The sequence below is a fragment of the Schistocerca gregaria genome, chromosome 1 (genome assembly GCF_023897955.1).
Source record: "Schistocerca gregaria isolate iqSchGreg1 chromosome 1, iqSchGreg1.2, whole genome shotgun sequence".
In the NCBI taxonomy this organism is placed as follows: domain Eukaryota; kingdom Metazoa; phylum Arthropoda; class Insecta; order Orthoptera; family Acrididae; genus Schistocerca; species Schistocerca gregaria.
Window position 1 is genome coordinate 163,034,631 of NC_064920.1, and position 19,388 is coordinate 163,054,018.

The window sequence follows — 19,388 nt, forward strand, 5'->3', positions numbered from 1 at the left end:
AGTCAGTTTCATTGTCACCACTGATACGCCTTAAAAGGCCTTTTGTAGGATTAGACATTGTCACTTGAGCCAGCCTGTCTTACTTTTACACCCTCTTTGGGTCCTGGACTAATTTATTCCTTTGTGTGTTGCTTGGTCTGTCATTGTATACTCTAACTTCAGTTTTAGTTTTTTTATAGTTTTCGGAAGCGCTCTTTCTGGTCTGGCCGGCTGTCAGTTTGCCTTGCTACGCGGACCCGGCCGTTGCTTCGCTGGCACCGGTGTTGGCGTCCTACTTCATAGCAATCTCACTGTGGGTCCATACGGAGCCTCGGCCAAATAACATATTCGCTTAAACATTCTATTACTGCTTTATTTCAGTTTTTGTTAACCCTTCTCATGAATATGTTTACAAGGCAACTTCATCCAGTCGTTTTCTAAGAGCTGCAGCTACCAACTCATTTAAATCAAAGTTTTTAAGATCCTGAATTTGTTTCCTTTATCATTTGTTAAATTCATTAGCTTAACGACTATGAATAATTTAGAATTTTAAGTAGAAGCTTCTGTCATTTGTGAAAGCCAGTTGTATATTTTCTTAAGAGAGCAAAGGTCCGAATTAAAATTTTATATTGTTATTCTGAAATTTGTTCTTTAGTTAAAATTGAAATTATGTACCAACCACAAGTTTGTCCCTGAGCAAAGATCCCTAGCTTCCTAGGAGCTTTGAGTAGCTGTGGTTAGCAGTACAACAGCTCAATACTGATCCACTACATTCAGTTGATAGCGACAACGAGAGCTGCAGGCAAATTTTACCGATTGGCGGTGATATCGGTGTTGACCTTGAACCCGCATGCCGACATTATTCAAATGCTAGTCATAGCTGCGTAACATACTAATGCACATGTCATGTGAATATGAACGCCCTACCTCTAATCGTTCAAGCCACTCTGTTTATTCTGAACATGAGTGTATTTTATGTTAGAAAATAGCTGAAATATGTGCAACACTGAGAAAACTGATTAATGATCATCTAAAAATTGGCAAATCAGTGTCACAGAAATGTGAAAGAATAGGCCTATGCCAGTCGCAGACCCAGCGCTACATCGAAAAAAATACGCTAGGTGAGTCAGGAGGAAAGACACGTGGTTTGAGGGGTGATAGTATTCGTGATTCAGAACAAACAACGTCAAATGAACATCTGCCCTTTTCTTAACCGACATACAGATTTTTGAAAATCACGATCACCAGTCGCAGGTCTTTCTTCACCAGCACTTGCGTGCGAATACAAATAAAGCGACATTACGCTACGAAGAGTTGTCCGAAGAGACAAACCTTCAGTGACGTTTCTCAGTGAACGTCTGGAATGGTATCATTGATGACCAACTCATCGGTGCAGTTGTTTTAAATGACGGTCTTCATGGCGTACAGTATCTTGATTTCCTTCAAAATGTGTTACCAGAATACTTGGGAGGATATTCCTTTTGGTAACACGACGTCGTATGCACTTTCAGCGTGATATAAATCTTGCATATACGGCCAGTGACACAGTACCTCACTGAACTATTCCTGCTAAGAATAATCTGCTCAAAAATGGTTCAAATGGCTCTGAGCACTATTGGACTTAACATTTGGGGTCATCAGACCCCTAGAACGTAGAACTACGTAAACCTAAGGACATCACACACATCCATGCCCGAGGCCGGATTCGAACCTGCGACTGTAGCGCTCACGCGGTTCCAAACTGAAGCGCCTAGAACCGCATGGTCACACTGGCCGGCAAGAATGGTCTGTCTGATCATGATGCACAGCTAGTTACAGTATATGATACAGCTCCATACAGTAATGCAAAACAGTCCTCCAAAATAGTGCGTTCCATTAACGATTTAACAATTCAAAATTTTAGGGAAAGCTAGCAGCAGTTAGACTGGGATGAGGTGTACAGTGAATATGATGCTAATTTCAAATTTACCTATTTCATGATACCTTAGTGAGTATATATGAAAACATTTTCCCTAAGGTAACGGTGAAATATAATTGTAAGAAACCATGTAAAAAGCCATGGCTTACTAAAGGGATAAAAATATCTTCTAAAGAGAGAAGTGAGATGTATCTCGTAACAAGGAGGATTAATGATCCCGAAACAGTGAAACATTATAAAAATTACTGCACTGCATTAAGAAAAGTTATTAAAAAGTCCAGAAGTATGTGCCAGCACTCAGATTGGCACATCTGATAATAAAATTAAAACAATTTGGAATATTGTGAATAGGGATACAGGGCAACCGAGAGCACAGGAAGACTATTTCTATCAAACACAATGAAAAGTTTGTTAACAGTAAGTAGAAAACATTTTTAATAATCATTTTAAGTGTTGTAGAGAAAATAGGATCGAGCTATTCATTAGAAAATGCAAGGCAGTATATGGAAGATGCAGTGCATATGCAATTTTATAAAATTAAAGTTCAATCCGCCTCTCCTACTGAAATTAGGAAAATAATAAATTCACTCAAAATTAAAAGCTCACATGGAATTAATGGCATTTCCAACAGAGAACTGAAAGCTTTTTCCCAATAAAAAATTAGAATTCTAAAGAATTCACAGCCACATATGTAGTAGATCACTGAAAAAGGGCATTTTCCCAGATAGACTGAAATTCGCTATTGTTAAACCATTGCATAAAAAATGGATAGATCTGATGCTAACAACTACCACCCAATCTCACTTCTGACAGCTTTATCAAAAATTCTTGAAAAAGTCATGTATTCAAGAGAAGCATCACAAATTTGTAAAAATGAAGTACTAACAAAATGTCAATTTCGTTTTCAGAAAGGCTTTTCAACGGAAAATGCTATATATGCTTTCACTGATCAAATATGAAATGTATTAAATAACCAAACATCACCCATTGGGATATTTTGTGGTCTCTCAAAGGCTTTTGGTTGTGTGAATCATGAAATTCTTCTAGATAAGCTTAAGTATTGTGGTATGAGTGAGACAGTGCACAAATGGATTAATTCCTACTTAACTGGAAGAATGCAGAAGGTTGAAATTAACAGCACAGATAGTCTGCAAAAACCAGCAGATTCCTCTAAGTGGGGAAGTATCAAGAATGGTGTCCCACAGGGTTCAGTCTTGGGTCCCTTATTGTTCATAATATATATTAACAACTTGCCACTATATTATGAAGATGCAAAGCTAGTTCTTTTTGCTGATGATATAAGTATAGTACTCATACCCAAGAAGCAAGAATCAGCCGAGGAAATTGCAAATAATGTTTTTCAGGAAATATTAAGTGGTTCTCTGCAAATGGACTCTCACTAAATTTTGAAAAAACACAGTTTATACAATTCTGTACAGTAAATAGCATAACACTATTGATAAATATGGACTATGAACGGAAGTCTGTTGCTAAGTCAGATAACTGGAAATTTCCAGGTGTGTGCATTAATGAGAAATTGAATTGGAGGAACACATCGATGATCTGCTGAAACGGTTAGGTTCAGCTACTTACGGAACTTGCAAATTTTGCTGATAAACATATCATTAAATTGGCATATTATGCCTATTTTCATTCACTGCTTTCATATGGCAACATATTTTTGGGCAATTCTACATTAAGAGAGAAAGTATTCATTGCACAAAAATCAGAATAATAGCTGGAGCCCACCCAAGGTCACCTTGCAGACATTTATTTAAGGAACTTGGGATATTTACATCACCTTCGCAATACATACATTCACTTACGAAAATTGTCATTAATAACCCATCCCAATTCAGAATGACCGAGAAGTGCAAATCTCACTTTGGCACAGAAAGGCATGGATTATGCTGTCACAAAATTCTTTGGTCATTTGCCAAATAGTATTAAAAGTCTGATAGACAGCCAACCAACACTTAAAAGCAAATTAAAAGAATTTATGGATGACAACTCGATCCTACTCAATAGATGAATCCTTGGTTATGAAGTAGTAACTGTAAAAAAATTAATTAATTAATTAATTAATTTGTGTAAAGAAAACGTATGTTAAATTGACACGTTCCACATCACTAAGAAATGTATTCATGATCTCTGGAACAATAATTAATGTATGAACGTATGTATGTATGAAACTTATTCTCTGTCGCCTTGGGGTCACATCTTGGCCACTGAGGGCACCGATCTTACTCCGTTAGTCCGTTAGATTACTGCTTGGCTTAACAGCGAAGTAGGAACTTCTCCTTCGTATCGTACTTGCGTGAGCTCAAGTGAAGGACCATAGGAATGAGCTCATATGAGCAGCTCTCTGCAACAGCAGCAAAACCCATCTGCGTTCACAGTGGACTTCTGAAACATATTTTGTGAGACAACACTGTTTCATTTACTGTCACCTGCACCTGTCTTGTTCCCAACTGTTTTCATTATTCTTCTCGTAAGCTATTAATAACTGGACATTTATTCATATGACGCTTTTCGTTCATATTCACTACCACTATAGCCCCTCAAAGCATGTACCTATCATTCTGACTCTCCCTGTATAGCTGTATTGCTGTGATAAAGTAAACAATCATTCTTCAGCGTATGATATATTAGCGTATCACAGCGTGTTTCAAACACATCCTAATTCAAAATTATCATAAACAAACATAAATTACCTTAAGATATGTCGACAATGCGATAATCAGCTTTCTTTAAGCAGATGCTGCTATATACTGGGAATATGCAGATGTGAAAAGAAGTAATGTACTGAAAACATATAGTGTGAAGTATAAGCTGCTATCAGGCACAGGGAGTTCAGATTATTCCTTGAGCAATACAAAAAACAAAATTTGGACGTTGCGTATATGTTGCGTAAGGACTAGAAGCGCACGCGGGCTTATGTGAAAGAAAAGGACCTAAGTGATTCTGTCAAACGTCTAATATTTGATAAGCGCAGGTCAGAAAAATATACTTTTTTGCAGTGACGACTGAAAAGTACGGACATACCAAAATAAGAAGAGTTCATTAAGCAATAGATGTAGTATCTTAAGTGTGAATATTACCTAACCGTCAGGTTAACAGTTCATGGTGACAAATTGCTGATCAGAATTTTTTAAGAAAGAATGGACAAGCTGGTAGAAGCCGATCTCAGGGATGATCAGTTTAGATTCTGGAGGCATGAAAGAACGCGCGAGTCAATACCGACCCTACGACATAACTTACAAAAAAAGTAAAGGGAAGACAAAATTACATTTATAGATTTTATAGAATTAGAGACAGATTTTGACAATGTTGACATGAAAACACGCTTTCATCTTCCGAAACCGGTAGGGATAAAATAAGGGAGGGAAAGGTTATTTGCAACTTGTACATAAACTGGACTGCTGTTAAAAGAGTTGAAGGACATGGACATCAAACGAAAGCAGTGATTCAGAACAGAGTTAGACTGTTTTCTAGTCCATGACGTTATTGAATCTGTACATTCAGCAAGTAGTGAAATAGAAATACGGAAGCACAAGGGCGAAAATAGAAACTTTGTGTTATGTCAGTGACATCGTAACTTTGTTAGAAACGGTAAAGGACTAGGAAAGCAGCTGAATGGAATTAGTTGTGTCTTGCAACACATTATAAAAGAAACATTAACAAATGTAAAACAAGGGCAATAGCATCTAACGAAATTAAATAGGCAGTGCTGAGGAATTAAATTAGGTCGTTGTTGTTTATGGCGTTCAACATCGTGCTTATTAGTGGAATCAGATTAGGAAATCACACTAAAAGTAGTAGCCGATGACCAGAGTAGAAAGGATAAATATGCTGACAATAGGAGGAAGATAATCTGAAAAAACAAATTTGTTAACATCGAATATAAATTTTACTGCTAGCAAGTCCTTCTGAATATATTTCTCTTTAGTATAACCTTGTATTGAAGTTAAAGGTGGACGATAAGCATTTCAGGTAAGAAGAGAATAGAATCTTTTGAAACGTGGTGCTACAGAAAAATTCTGAAGATTAGATGGACAGATCTAATAATAATAATAAGGAAGCACCGAATATCGAATTGTGGAAAAAATAAAGGTAAGGCACAACCTGACACGATGTATAATTACTCATCAAGAAGTGGTCAGTTTGGTAGTGGAGGGAAACGTGTGTATGTGTGTGTGTTTGTGTGTAGAGAGAGAGAGACAGAGAGAAAGAGAGAGAGAGAGAGAGAGAGGAGGGGGGAAGGGGGGTAAAAACTTTAGGAGGAGACCAAGGCTTGACTACACTCAGCAGATTGAAATGTATGAAGATTTTTTTTGCACAGGATGGCCTGATATGGAGAGCTACATCCTGCCCCGAATAAATACAACAATAATAAAAGTGACTACTACTACTTCTACTACTATTACTACTATTACTAATCGTAATAACAATATCTTAACCTATAAAGACAAAGGAAGTGACTGAAAAGAGGTTGAGTGGTGCGACTTCAGCACGCTACAAAATTTAAGTAATGAGTCCGCTTGGGAAGCTGCGAAGACAGCATGGCGGATTGCGTTGGAGATTTTCCCCATTCGGGTTCAAATGGCTCTGAGCACTATGCGACTTAACTTCTGAGGTCATCAGTCGCCTAGAACTTAGAACTAATTAAAGCTAACTAACCTAAGGACATCGCACACATCCATGCCCGAGGCAGGATTCGAACCTACGATCGTAGCGGTCACGCGGTTCCAGACTGAAGCGCCTAGAACCGCACGGCCACAACAGCCGGCTCCCCGTTCGGGGACTGGGTGTTGTGCTGTCCTTGCGTCAGTATCATCATAACTGAATTTCACTGTTGAAATAGCTGTTTCGATGGTAAGTCTACGAATCTAAGCTCTGTGGTGACTGCCATTTTCCTGATAAAGTTTACAGACGTTAGTGTGAAAAATGACTGTAGTGTCGTCATACTGTACTTGCAGCACTAGTTGAATCTATGTGGCTGTTGTTAAAGAGCAGTCATCTGCAACAGTAAGGAAACAGCTACAGTACTATAAGTGAAGGAAGGTTGAATTTTCATGCTGTTTAGCGCCCGAAAACCTCAAACCACACACACACAAGGTTTAATTTTATTTTATAGATTAGTAGCTCAATAGCCGACGTTGCCAAGTTGCGTATTTCTTCCAGTCTTGTATTAGCCCTTTTCTTCCTTCCCACTTTCTCCGTCAAACTCCACCACCTCCTCTCTCTGTCTTCCTCCTCATGACCCTCTCTCTGTCCATCTGCTCCTTCCCCCCTCTGTCCACCTCCTGCTGCTCCCTCTAACTCCATATCATCCTCCCCATCTCTCTGTCCATCTCCTCATATAGCCTTTCAGTCCATCTCCTCTTGATCCTCACTCTGTGACCTCCTCATGTAGCCTATATTTGTCCACCTCCTCTTGCTCCTCTGTCTGTCCATCTCCTCGTCTCGCCTCTGTTTGTCCATTCCCTCCTCCCCCTTTGTCTGTTCGTCTCTCCATCTCTGTACCTATCTCTTCCAACCCCTGTCTTTGTCTCTCTACTACTCCCTCTCTCCCTCTTCATCTCCTCCCTGGCCTTTCTTTGTCTATCTCCTCTTCTTTCTTCTCTCTGTCCATTTCCTCCTTTCCCATTTCTCCGTCCATTGTGTCCCCTTCCCCCCTTCTGTCTGTTCATCTCCTCATCCACCATTTCTCTCTCTGCCTCTTCCTGCAACTGTCTCTATCCATCTTCTCCTTATTCCTTGCCGGCCGCTGTGGCTGAGCGGTTCTATGCGCTTTAGTCCGGAACCACGCTGCTGCTACGGTCGCAGGTTTGAATCCTGCCTCAGGCATGGATGTGTGTGATGTCCTTAGGTTGATTGGATTTACGTAGGTCTAAGTCTAGGGGACTGATGACCTCAGATGTTGTGCCATAGTGCTTGGGGCCATTTGAACCATTTTTTTCCCTTTTTCCTTTCTCTGTCCATCTTCTGCTCCTCCTCCCTCCTCACTCCACACTATCACACCGCAATAGGAAATTGGTGGTTCATACTCCTATAGTATATCTTTCCAAATGGTAACTAATATGTGTACCAAATTGGTTTGATATCGTTCCAGAGGTTCAGGATGAGTTTTTATCCATAGCTTTGCTAGCATATGCACGTGTGAAATACATTTCACACATATCTAATCTATTTCACCCGTATTCCCACAAATATTTCCCTTGTATGTCTAGCGAATTCCGCCCTGCAGTTTCTTTTTCACGCAGCTCAATGGTTATGAAGTCGAATCTCCTTGACCATAAGCTGTACAGTGATATAATTTCACAGGTACACCCATTGGTGTATGTGTCTACTGTATGATTAATGTGTCGTCAATAGAGTTAGCAGTAAAGAAATAATAAATAAAAACGTCATGCGTGATGCGGCAGTTTCCCTCGCATCTCAGTGGTTATGACGTCATATCTCCTGTGTCGTACAATGATATATTTTTGTAGGTACATTCTGTGGAGTATGTGGATACCCTCCGTAAACTGTGCTGCAAATAGAGTTAACAACAAAGAAGTACTAAATCACAGCGCCATGCTTCATGTGGCTGTTTTACTGCGAAGAGCGAAAATGTAGTAAGCGATAAACTTTTTTCCTCTTATAATTTTATGTTGGTCGTATGAGAGTTTCGTTTGAAATACGTGCAAAGTTTGTTGCACGTCTGTATGCGCTCCCATCCTCAGATTCGATAGCTAAAATATAGATCGTCTAATTTTTCATCCTACCCTCTCTCCCCCACCGTTTCTTTGACGAGTGAGTGGTTCTTACTCCCTGAGTGATTCTTTGCAAACAGTAAATGATATGTGTACTAAGTTTGGTTGATATTGGTCTAGTGATTTAGAAGGAGAAGTGTAACATACACACATACAGGCATTTTTATAATTTAAGTGGATTTGTGTGGATTATCTGTTATATGTTCGATCTAAGCAAATAGTGAATGCTTACATAAATTCAGTTTATATGACAAATACAGTTCAGTTTTCATAAACACCATAGCACAAACACTGTACTAATTAAAGTAACTGAAGACCTAAAATATACGAAGAGCGTCCAAAACGTTTAGCATAGTCGTCTCTAATCTTTTTATTTTTTACAGGAGGAGAATGAAATTTTTGTTAACATACTTGGAACATTTAGCTATACATTGAGCCTGCTCATTGTAGCCTCCATCAGCTGTGACGCATCTGGCCCAACGTTCTTTCCATGATGTAATTGCACTTTCGTAAAATTATGGGGATTGACTTTTACACCCTCGCTTGACACACTATCAAATGTTTTACCACGCAGGTGGGCCTTCAGAAGACCAAAGTGGTAAAAATCAGACGGAGCCAAGTCCGGACTGTAGGGAGGATGAGGAATAATTTTTCTGATTTTCTCCTACGTCATAAGGGCTGTAGGGGGTTTGGCATTGTCATGGTGTAGTCTGATGAACTGATCCCGAAGCTGTGGTCTGTGGGTCTTGATGGCATGTCGCAGCTTGTCCAATGACAAACAGTAACGGTCCCGTTTAATTGTGGAGCCAGGTTCCAAAAAGTCAATGAATATGACACGACAATGATCCCAGAAGAAGGAGGCCATCACCTTTCGCCTGCTGTTAGTGAATGTCTTGGTTTCTTCTACCGAGGGGAACCCGGATAATGCCACTCCATGGATTGTGTTTTCCTCTCAAGTTCGGACAAAAACAGCCATGTTTCATCCTGGGTAATGACGCCGTCAAAACAATGTTTCCACTCTTCAGTAAAGGTCTTCGTGAGACCCTCCCACACATTCTTCCTCATCTTTTTCATTTATCTTGTCAATAATCTAGGCACCCAACGTACACAGATTTTTCGGTACCCTAGTGACAGTACCACCGATACCACACTGCTCAGTGACAAACGAGTCATTTCAGCAAACTGTCGTGTCGTCACGCATCTGTCATTTTGGATGATTTGATCAGTGGTCTCCTTATTCACATCACTCGCTGCCGTCGATGGTCTACCGCATCGTGGATTGTCCAGTTGAGAGAAGTACCTTCTTTAAACCTATGAAACCACCGCTGGATACTGCAGCAATCCACCGTGTCATCCACATAAGCAGGGAGCAACTTCCTGTGAATCGATGTGGCAGGGACACCACAGGTCTTGAGGAGGAACTCCGTCACCGACTGTTGTCGCAACCTGACATCTACTTCGCGGTCCATTATGACTCACCTGTAAATAAAAGAAAATGCTTTGATACACCAACTTATGGCTAAATGTTCCAAGTATGTTCACTAAAAATTTCATTCCCCTCCTGCAAAAAATTAAAAAAAATTAGAGACGATTCTGCAAAACTTTTTGAACGCCCTTTGTATTATAGACAACCGTGAGTCCACAAAATTAACACAACTAGACTTCGCATAACATTTGTTACAGCCAACTTCAACGTAATGATGAGAAAAACAGATTTTCAGATAGTTAACTGAATTGAGTTGGAAGCTACTTGAGAAACAGGCAGGGTAAGTTCTGTGGGAATGAAAAGTCGTCATGGAATGATGTTTCCCCAGGAGTTCCACAGGGGTCGGTTCAGTTCTCCTTGTTTGTCAATGACATCTTGTCGAGTCTGCCCTCCCGTAAGTTTCACTTCTACTACACTTATGTCCTTACATAAGTGTCATACCTTGTGTATCAATACTGCCATCATCCACATAAATGATGATCTGTCTTTAGCAGCTAAACGGTTGAAGACTCAGTGTATAAGGTAAATGCGAAGAGGTGTCCAACAAACTGCCTCTTAATTTTCTTCATGGCATCCCAAAACCGTAGCTGAAAATAGTAAAGAACGAGGTGTGACTTTGGATGAGCACATTCAGTGGACAGAAAGTACTGTAGACACTTGCATGAAGACTTCCAGTTGTCGCTTCGCAATCCAAAAATTCCGAGATAGTTTTACTCACGATGCGAAATGTACGATTGTGCAAACACTCGCTCTGCGGAGCCCCCTCTGAAGATTCTACGCTGACTCGACGAATTCTCTGATTTATTTACAGCCAGAAACGCAATCACTGTATAAGAAGGGAAATAATTCATAATCTGCCCATGCCGAGTAAGGACTTTTAGAGTGCAAAACATAATATGGCTGCTGCTCATTGATGCCAAGGAATTTTATTTATTTATTTATTGTTCCGTGGGACCAAATTCAGGAGAAGTCTCCATGGTCGTGGAAGGAGTCAATACATGAAATTATAACACGATTGTAGAAACAGATAAAATGGAATATAAGAAACATATTCAGGCGAAAATTCGTAAGTTTAAATAACGAAAAGCAACAATGTAACACTCGAATTTGCTTAATTTTTTAGCTCTTCCAGGAGCTCCTCGAGAGAATAGAAGGAGTGAGCCATGAGGAAACTCCTCAGTTTGGGCTACTGCTAAGATTTTTGAGTGCTTGTGGTAGCTTATTGAAAATGGATGCAGTAGAATACTGCACTCCTTTCTGCACAAGAGTCAAGGAAGTGCATTCCACATGCAGATTTGATTTCTGCCTAGTAGTAACTGAGTGAAGACTGCTAACTCTTGGGAATAATCTGATATTCCTAACAACAAACGACATTAAAGAAAATACGCACTGTGAGGGCAATGTCAGAACTCCCAGACTATTGAGTAGGGGTCGACAAGAGGTCCTCGAACATACACCACATATAGCTCGATCAGCACGTTTTTGAGCCTAAAATACTCTTTTTGAATCAGAGGAATTACCCCAAAAGATAATATCATACGACATAAGCATATGAAAATATGCGAAGTAGACTACTTTTCGTGTTTAACTGTCACTTATTTCATATACTCTTCTAATAGTAAATAAAGCAGCATTTAGTTTCTGAACAAGATCCTGAACATGGGCTCTCCACAACAGCTTACTATATATCCGAACGCCTAGGAACTTGAACTGTTCCGTCTCGCTTATAATATGCCCATTCTGTCTGATCAAAATATCGGTTCTTGTTGAATTGTGAGTTAGAAACTGTAAAAACGGAGTCTTACTGTAATTTAGCATCAAATTATTTTCCACAAGCCACGAACTTATTTCATGAACTACATTACTTGATACTGTTTCAATATTACATACAAGAGCCTTCACTACCAAGCTGGTGTCATCTGCAAACAAAAATATTTTTGAATCACCTGTAATAATAGAAGGTATATCATTTACATAAATAAGAAACAGCAGTGGCCCCAGCACCGACCCTTGGGGAATGGCCCGCTTAACAGTGCCCCATTGGGACTGAACATCACTACCACCCTCAATATTGCGGAGAATTAGATTCTGCTTTCTGTGAGGCGAACCAATTGTAAGCCACTCCCCTTACTCCATAAGGGTCCAACTTCTGCTGTAATATTTTGTGGTCAACACAATCAAAAGCCTTCGTTAAATCAAAGAAAACACCTCGCGTTCGCAACCGTTTATTTAATCCGTCCAAAACCTGACAGAGAAAAGAGAATATAGCATTTTCAGTTATTAAACTATTTCTAAAACCAAACTGTACATTCGACAGCAAATTATGTGAATTTAAATGCTCCAGTAACCTTGTATATACAACCTTCTCGATAACTTTAGCAAACACCGATGGCATAGAAATAGGTCTAAAATTGTCAACATTATCTCTGTCTCTCTTTTTATGAAGTGGCTTCACTACCGAGTAATTTAATCGGTCAGGAAACTGACCACTCCTAAACGAAAAGTTATAGATATGGCTAAGTACTGGGCTAACATTCATAGAACAATACTTCAGTATTCTGCTAGATACCCCGTCACATCCATGAGAGTTCTTGGTCTTTAGTGATTTAATTATTAACTCAATCTCCCTCTTGTCAGTATAATGGAGGAGCATTTCAGGCAACAGTCTCGGTACACTTCTTTCTAAGTGCGCTATATGATTCCCTGTTGGAACTAGGTTTCTATTTAGTTCACCTGCTATATTCAGAAAGCGGTTATTAAATACTGTACATTTATGCGACTTATCAGTAACACGGAATTCCCACTATGCACTGATTCTATATCCTCGATCTGATTCTGCAGATTTTATCCTGAGACTTAGCTGTTCTATCTGCATACAACATACACTTTGTCTTCCTATTAACATATTTAAGCACCTTAAAATACTGTTTGTAATGGGTTGCTGCATTTAGATTTTGACTGTTTCTAACGTTTTGATATAATTGCCACTTTGCTCTACAAGATATTCTTATCCCTCTAGCCAGCCACCCAGGCTGCCTGTTTGTGCTAGTCCCCTTTTTTGAACGTTCTAACGGAAAGCAACTTTCAAAGAGCACGAGAAAATTCTTGAGAAAAGCATTATATCGTCTACTGTATCAGCACTATAAACATCTTGCCACTCTTGTTCCTTGATAACGTTTACAAAGGTCTCTACAGCAACTGGATCAGCTTTCCTAAACAGTTAATAACGATTTTTAATATGTGTCGCAGCACAAAAATCTTTTAGGGTTAAAATTTCTGCATCACGATCTGAAAGGCCATTTACCTTTTTGCTAACAGAATGCCCTTCTAGTAATGAGGAATGAACAAAAATGTTGTCTATGGTTGTTCTACTGTTCCCTTGCACTCTCGTTGGAAAGAATACGGTTTGCATAAGATTATATGAATTAAGGAGGTCTACCAGCATCCTCTTCCTTGCACAATCACTTGTTTGTTGTTGTTGTGGTCTTCAGTCCTGAGACTGGTTTGATGCAGCTCTCCATGCTACTCTATCCTGTGCAAGCTTCTTCATCTCCCAGTACCTACTGCAACCTACATCCTTCTGAATCTGCTTAGTGTATTCATCTCTTGATCTCCCTCTACGATTTTTACCCTCCACGCTGCCCTCCAATACTAAATTGGTGATCCCTTGATGCCTCATAACATGTCCTACCAACCGATGCCTTCTTCTGGTCAAGTTGTGCAACAAACGTCTCTTCTCCCCAATCCGATTCAATACTTCCTCATTAGTTATGTGATCTACCCATCTAATCTTCAGCATACTTCTGTAGCACCACATTTCGAAAGCTTCTATTCTCTTCTTGTCCAAACTATTTATCGTCCATGTTTCGCTTCCATACATGGCTACACTCCATACAAATACTTTCAGAAATGACTTCCTGACACTTAAATCTATACTTGATGTTAATAAATTTCTCTTCTTCAGAAACGCTTTCTTTGCCATTGCCAGTCTACATTTTGTATCCTCTCTACTTCGACCATATACAGTTACTTTGCTCCCCAAATAGCAAAACTCCTTTAGTACTTTAAGTGTCTCATTTCTTAATCTAATTCTCTCAGCATCACCCGACTTAATTCGACTACATTCCATTATCCTCGTTTGCACAATCACTTATACAATTAATATTGAAGTCACCATATATAACTTAACTTTTTGTATTTCCTATAAAGTGAACGAAGAACCTCCTCTAGCTTTAGCAAAAATGTTGTGAAATCGGAGTCTGGAGATCTATAAATAACAACAGTTTGAAGTCAAGCTCCACTAAATTTAATCACACCTGCACAACATTCAAACACCTATTTAGTGCACTACTTTGAAACATCAGTTGACTCAAATGAGATGCCGATTTTCACATACGTGGCTACTTCGCCACACCACTAAGAGCTCCTAGAAAAGCTGCCAGCCAACCTGTATCCTGGTAAAGGAAGCCTCTGAATCATCTCCTTATTTAAGAAGTGTTCAGATATACCTATAATTTCAGAGTCAACATCTATAAGCAGTTCACTATCTCTAATATCTTGTATATTTTGATGAAATATATTAATTCCCTCATTACTCGGATACCTAAGCTTTGTCAAAAGCGGTTCCATTGTTAGAGAGACTTCCCTTAAGCAGGATTATCTATCAGCTGACTTCAATCTAAAAAAGGTGCAGCTCTAACACCCATTACTGCAGGAATTTTCCCATGAGTGATCCCACCAACGCCAACTATGCTGTCACCTATAAGCTTTGCCAACATCGCCTTCCCATACCTGTGCAGGCCATGTCTAGTGAAACCCGTCCTGTTGATAGACTCCACCGACACCACTGAAATGTGACCCATGCTTTCTGTCATCAGCACATCCCCAAGTCTCATGTTATTATGCCTGACGGCTGTATTAAGATGAGGCCGATCGCGGCGCTGAAACAGTTCCACGAAATGCACATTCGTGTTGCCAGTTTGAGTGGCTATCTTTTCCAGGTCACCATCTATGTCATACTACCCATCCCTATCAGTACTATTACCAGCCCCATCCACAATCACTACCTGATCCTCTTTAGTAAAATCCCTACATAGCCCCCCTATGTTAACAGTCACCTGCATTAGGCTTCACAATGCTGGTGACCTGGTACTCACTCTCCAGCACTTCCTGCAAACTGCTGGCCTACACCTCTGCCATGAGAACTACTTAACAGCAGTACCTTCTTGTTTCTCTTCGACTTTTCAACTGTCCTAGCCACCGTAACTGCTGAGGTCTGCGGCTTACTTCCTACATCTATAACTACTAGAGATTCCTCTCCACTAGATTCTGACAGTTGGTCATATCTATTGCACAACACCAATAGTAAAACTGTCTGAAAATCTCCTTCTCCTAACAGATCTCTTGCCAACAGCCAGCTCCCATTCCCCGACCCCATTCTTCCTCCTCATCCTATCTAGCTCCTCCTGTGCGTTCTTCCACTGCACCTGTAGGGCACAGATCTTACGCTCCTGCTCCTCTATCAACTTACTCTTGCTACAGAACCTGCACTTCCAGGAGAGGATCTCACCAGAATGCCCACTGGCTTCCTCACTGCATCCCCCCCAGTGAAAATACTTAGAACAAGTCTCACACCGCAATCCACTACTCACGAACCTACGGCAAAGCCCACACTTCTCACTCATGGTAAAGTTTTACTTTTTCTAAGTTCCACTACTACAATAAGAAGATGTTAAATACCTGACTACAATAAACACAAACTTACTCTACAAGGGAAGTAACTACTATTATTAACAGTATTAATGAATAACAAATGTGAATAAAACAAAAGACTAAAACAGAAAGAGAATCAAACTTCTAATGACACAGTAACGAAGCTGAAAACAGTTACCAAAAGGTTCTTCAGAATTATTTAACCAGAAAATACAAAAAAACTCCGGTTGAAGACTACTAAAGTTCCTAAATAAACCACTATACACAAACAATTAATTAGTACTTAGCTTTCGATGCGCCGCTTCAGCTGCAACTGGTCAGCGCGGAATGTAAACACAGGTAAGAGGTTACGTTGCTCGATACGAAACACAAATATCAGTCACAACACAAGAGGCAGAGGTGAATGAAGAAACCACTAATAGGTCACTTACGTAGTAAATATTGTCACAAAAACCGTTAAAATATGTATTTGAAACCTAAAAATATATAAAAACGTGGAGAGCGATCTCACACACAGAGGGCAGCCGGAGTGGCCGAGCGGTTCTGTGCGCTACAGTCTGGAACCGAGCGACCGCTACGGTCGCAGGTTCGAATCCAAGGTCAGATACATCACATGATCACACTGACAGAACCACAGGCACATAGACACAGGCAACAGAGCATGTACAATGTCGGCACTAGTACAGTGTATATCCACCTTTCGCAGCAATGCAGGCTGCTATTCTCCCATGGAGACGATCGTAGAGATGCTGGATGTAGTCCTGTGGAACGGCTTGCCATGCCATTTCCACCTGGCACCTCAGTTGGACCAGCGTTCGTGCTGGACGTGCAGACCGCGTGAGACGACGCTTCATCCAGTCCCAAACATGCTCAATGGGGGACAGATCCGGAGATCTTGCTGGCCAGGGTAGTTGACTTACACCTTCTAGAGTACGTTGGGTGGCACAGGATACATGCGGACGTGCATTGTCCTGTTGGAACAGCAAATTCCCTTGCCGGTCTCGGAATGGTAGAACGATGGGTTCGATGACGGTTTGGATGCACCGTGCACTATTCAGTGTCCCCTCGACGATCACCAGAGGTGTACGGCCAGTGTAGGAGATCGCTCCCTGTGTGCCTCGGTCGTATGCAGTCCTGATTGTGGCGCTCACCTGCACGGCGCCAAACACACATACGACCATCATTGGCACCAAGGCAGAAGCGACTGTCATCGCTGAAGACAACACGTCTCCATTCGTCCCTCCATTCACGCCTGTCGCGGCACCACTGGAGGCGGGCTGCACGATGTTGGGGCGTGAGCGGAAGACGGCCTAACGGTGTGCGGGACCGTAGCCCAGCTTCATGGAGACGGTTGCGAATGGTCCTCGCTGATACCTCAGGAGCAATAGTGTCCCTAATTTGCTGGGAAGTGGCGGTGCGGTCCCCTAAGGCACTGCGTAGGATCCTACGGTCTTGGCGTGCATCCGTGCGTCGCTGCGGTCCGGTCCCAGGTCGACGGGCACGTGCACCTTCCGCCGACCACTGGCGACAACATCGATGTACTGTGGAGACCTCACGCCCCACGTGTTGAGCAATTCGGCGGTACGTTCGCCCGGCCTCCCGCATGCTCACTATACGCCCTCGCTCAAAGTCCGTCAGCTGCACATACGGTTCACGTCCACGCTGTCTCGGCATGCTACCAGTGTTAAAGACTGCGATGGAGCTCCGTATGCCACGGCAAACTGGCTGACACTGACGGCGGCGGTGCACAAATGCTGCGCAGCTAGCGCCATTCGACGGCCAACACCGCGATTCCTGGTGTGTCCGCTGTGCCGTGCGTGTGATCATTGCTTGTACAGCCCTCTCGCAGTGTCCGGAGCAAGTATGGTGGGTCTGACACACCGGTGTCAATGTGTTCTTTTTTCCATTTCCAGGAGTGTATTATTGACAGTATTAATCAGCAACAAATGAGAATATAACAAAAGACTAGCACAGAAACAAAATCAAAAATCTAATGACACAGTAACGAAACTGAAACAAGTTCCCAAAAAGTTCTTCTGAAATTATTTCACCAGAAAACACCAAGAATAACGGTTGAAGACTACTAAAGTTCCTAAATAAACCACTATACACAAACAATTCAATTAATTAGTACTTAGCTTTCGATGCACCGCTACAGCTGCAAATGGTCAGCGCGAAATGTAAACACAGGTAAGAGGTTAAGCTGCTCGATACGAAACACTCACAAATATCAGGTCACAACACAAGAAAGGCAGATGTGAATGAAGAAACCACTAAAAGTCAATTACATACTAAATATTATCACAAAAAATATTATCACTGAAACCTAAAAATATATAAAAACGTAGAGAGCGATCTCACACACAGTGGGCAGCCGGAGTGGCCGAGCGGTTCTGTGCGCTACAGTCTGGAACCGAGCGACCGCTACGGTCGCAGGTTCGAATCCTGCCTCGGCAATGGATGTGTGTGATGTCCTTAGGTTAGTTAGGTTTAATTAGTTCCAAGTTCTAGGCGACTGATGACCTCAGAAGTTAAGTCGCATAGTACTCAGAGCCATTTGAACCGTTTTAACTCACACTCAGTCACTCGCTTATGACGTCACGCCAAAGACTTTAGAGTCCAAAACATAACACGGCTGCTGGTCGTTGATGCCAAGGAAGTTAATAGACACTGTGACAAAATCGTTCATGGGTATTTTCCTTCATTGTTCCTGGTCTTTCCTCGACAACGGTGGAATATGCTGAGAGAAGATCGTTTAATTGTTGTTCCTGTGCGACTGAGAATTTTTTTTGTTCTGTGCTACATACAATTTTTGTTGTGCACACCACTACAAAACTTTCGAATATCAAAGAGTTTTCTACAATTATTTCTTATAATATGCCCACTGAGGTTTGTACAATATCTTATCAACAAAATAAATCATATCATTACAAAACAAAGCAGGATCTCCCCTAACTGTACATCTTGAAAACAAAAACAGTGAAAATCTCGTGATGATGATTATAAGTCTTTAGTAGTGAGTATGTTCTCCACACACAAGGATGAGTTCCCCCACTCTGAGAGGCATCCTCTGGATAAGACCATCAGGAGTTTGCCTTGGAGTATGAGGTCCCACTCCTCAATGGCGGCTTCAGTGACTCCTGAATATGGTCAGGTGGATTTAAACGCTGTGCTGTGGCCATCTTCAACAGGTCACACCCATGCTCAATTGCATTTATGCCTGGGTACCGTGCTGGACAATGCATTCGGTTTATGTTGCATCTCTGAAGATGCTGGGACACTGTTAGAGTATGGTGCGGTCTTACGTTGTCATCGACTCAGATGAAATTGTCAACGACTTCACGTTTCTAGGGCCTTACAATCTTTTGTGGTACCTGCAGGAGGTATCGGGTACCAGTGGAATTGTTGTAGATGGGAATCAGAGGGGTCTGCCGTCCCAGCATCATAGCAAATGGATGGCCTTCCTGAACATATCGGTGTTCCTGGTGTCGTCTAGCGCTTCTCCAAACCCTAGCGTGTCCGGTCACGAACCAAT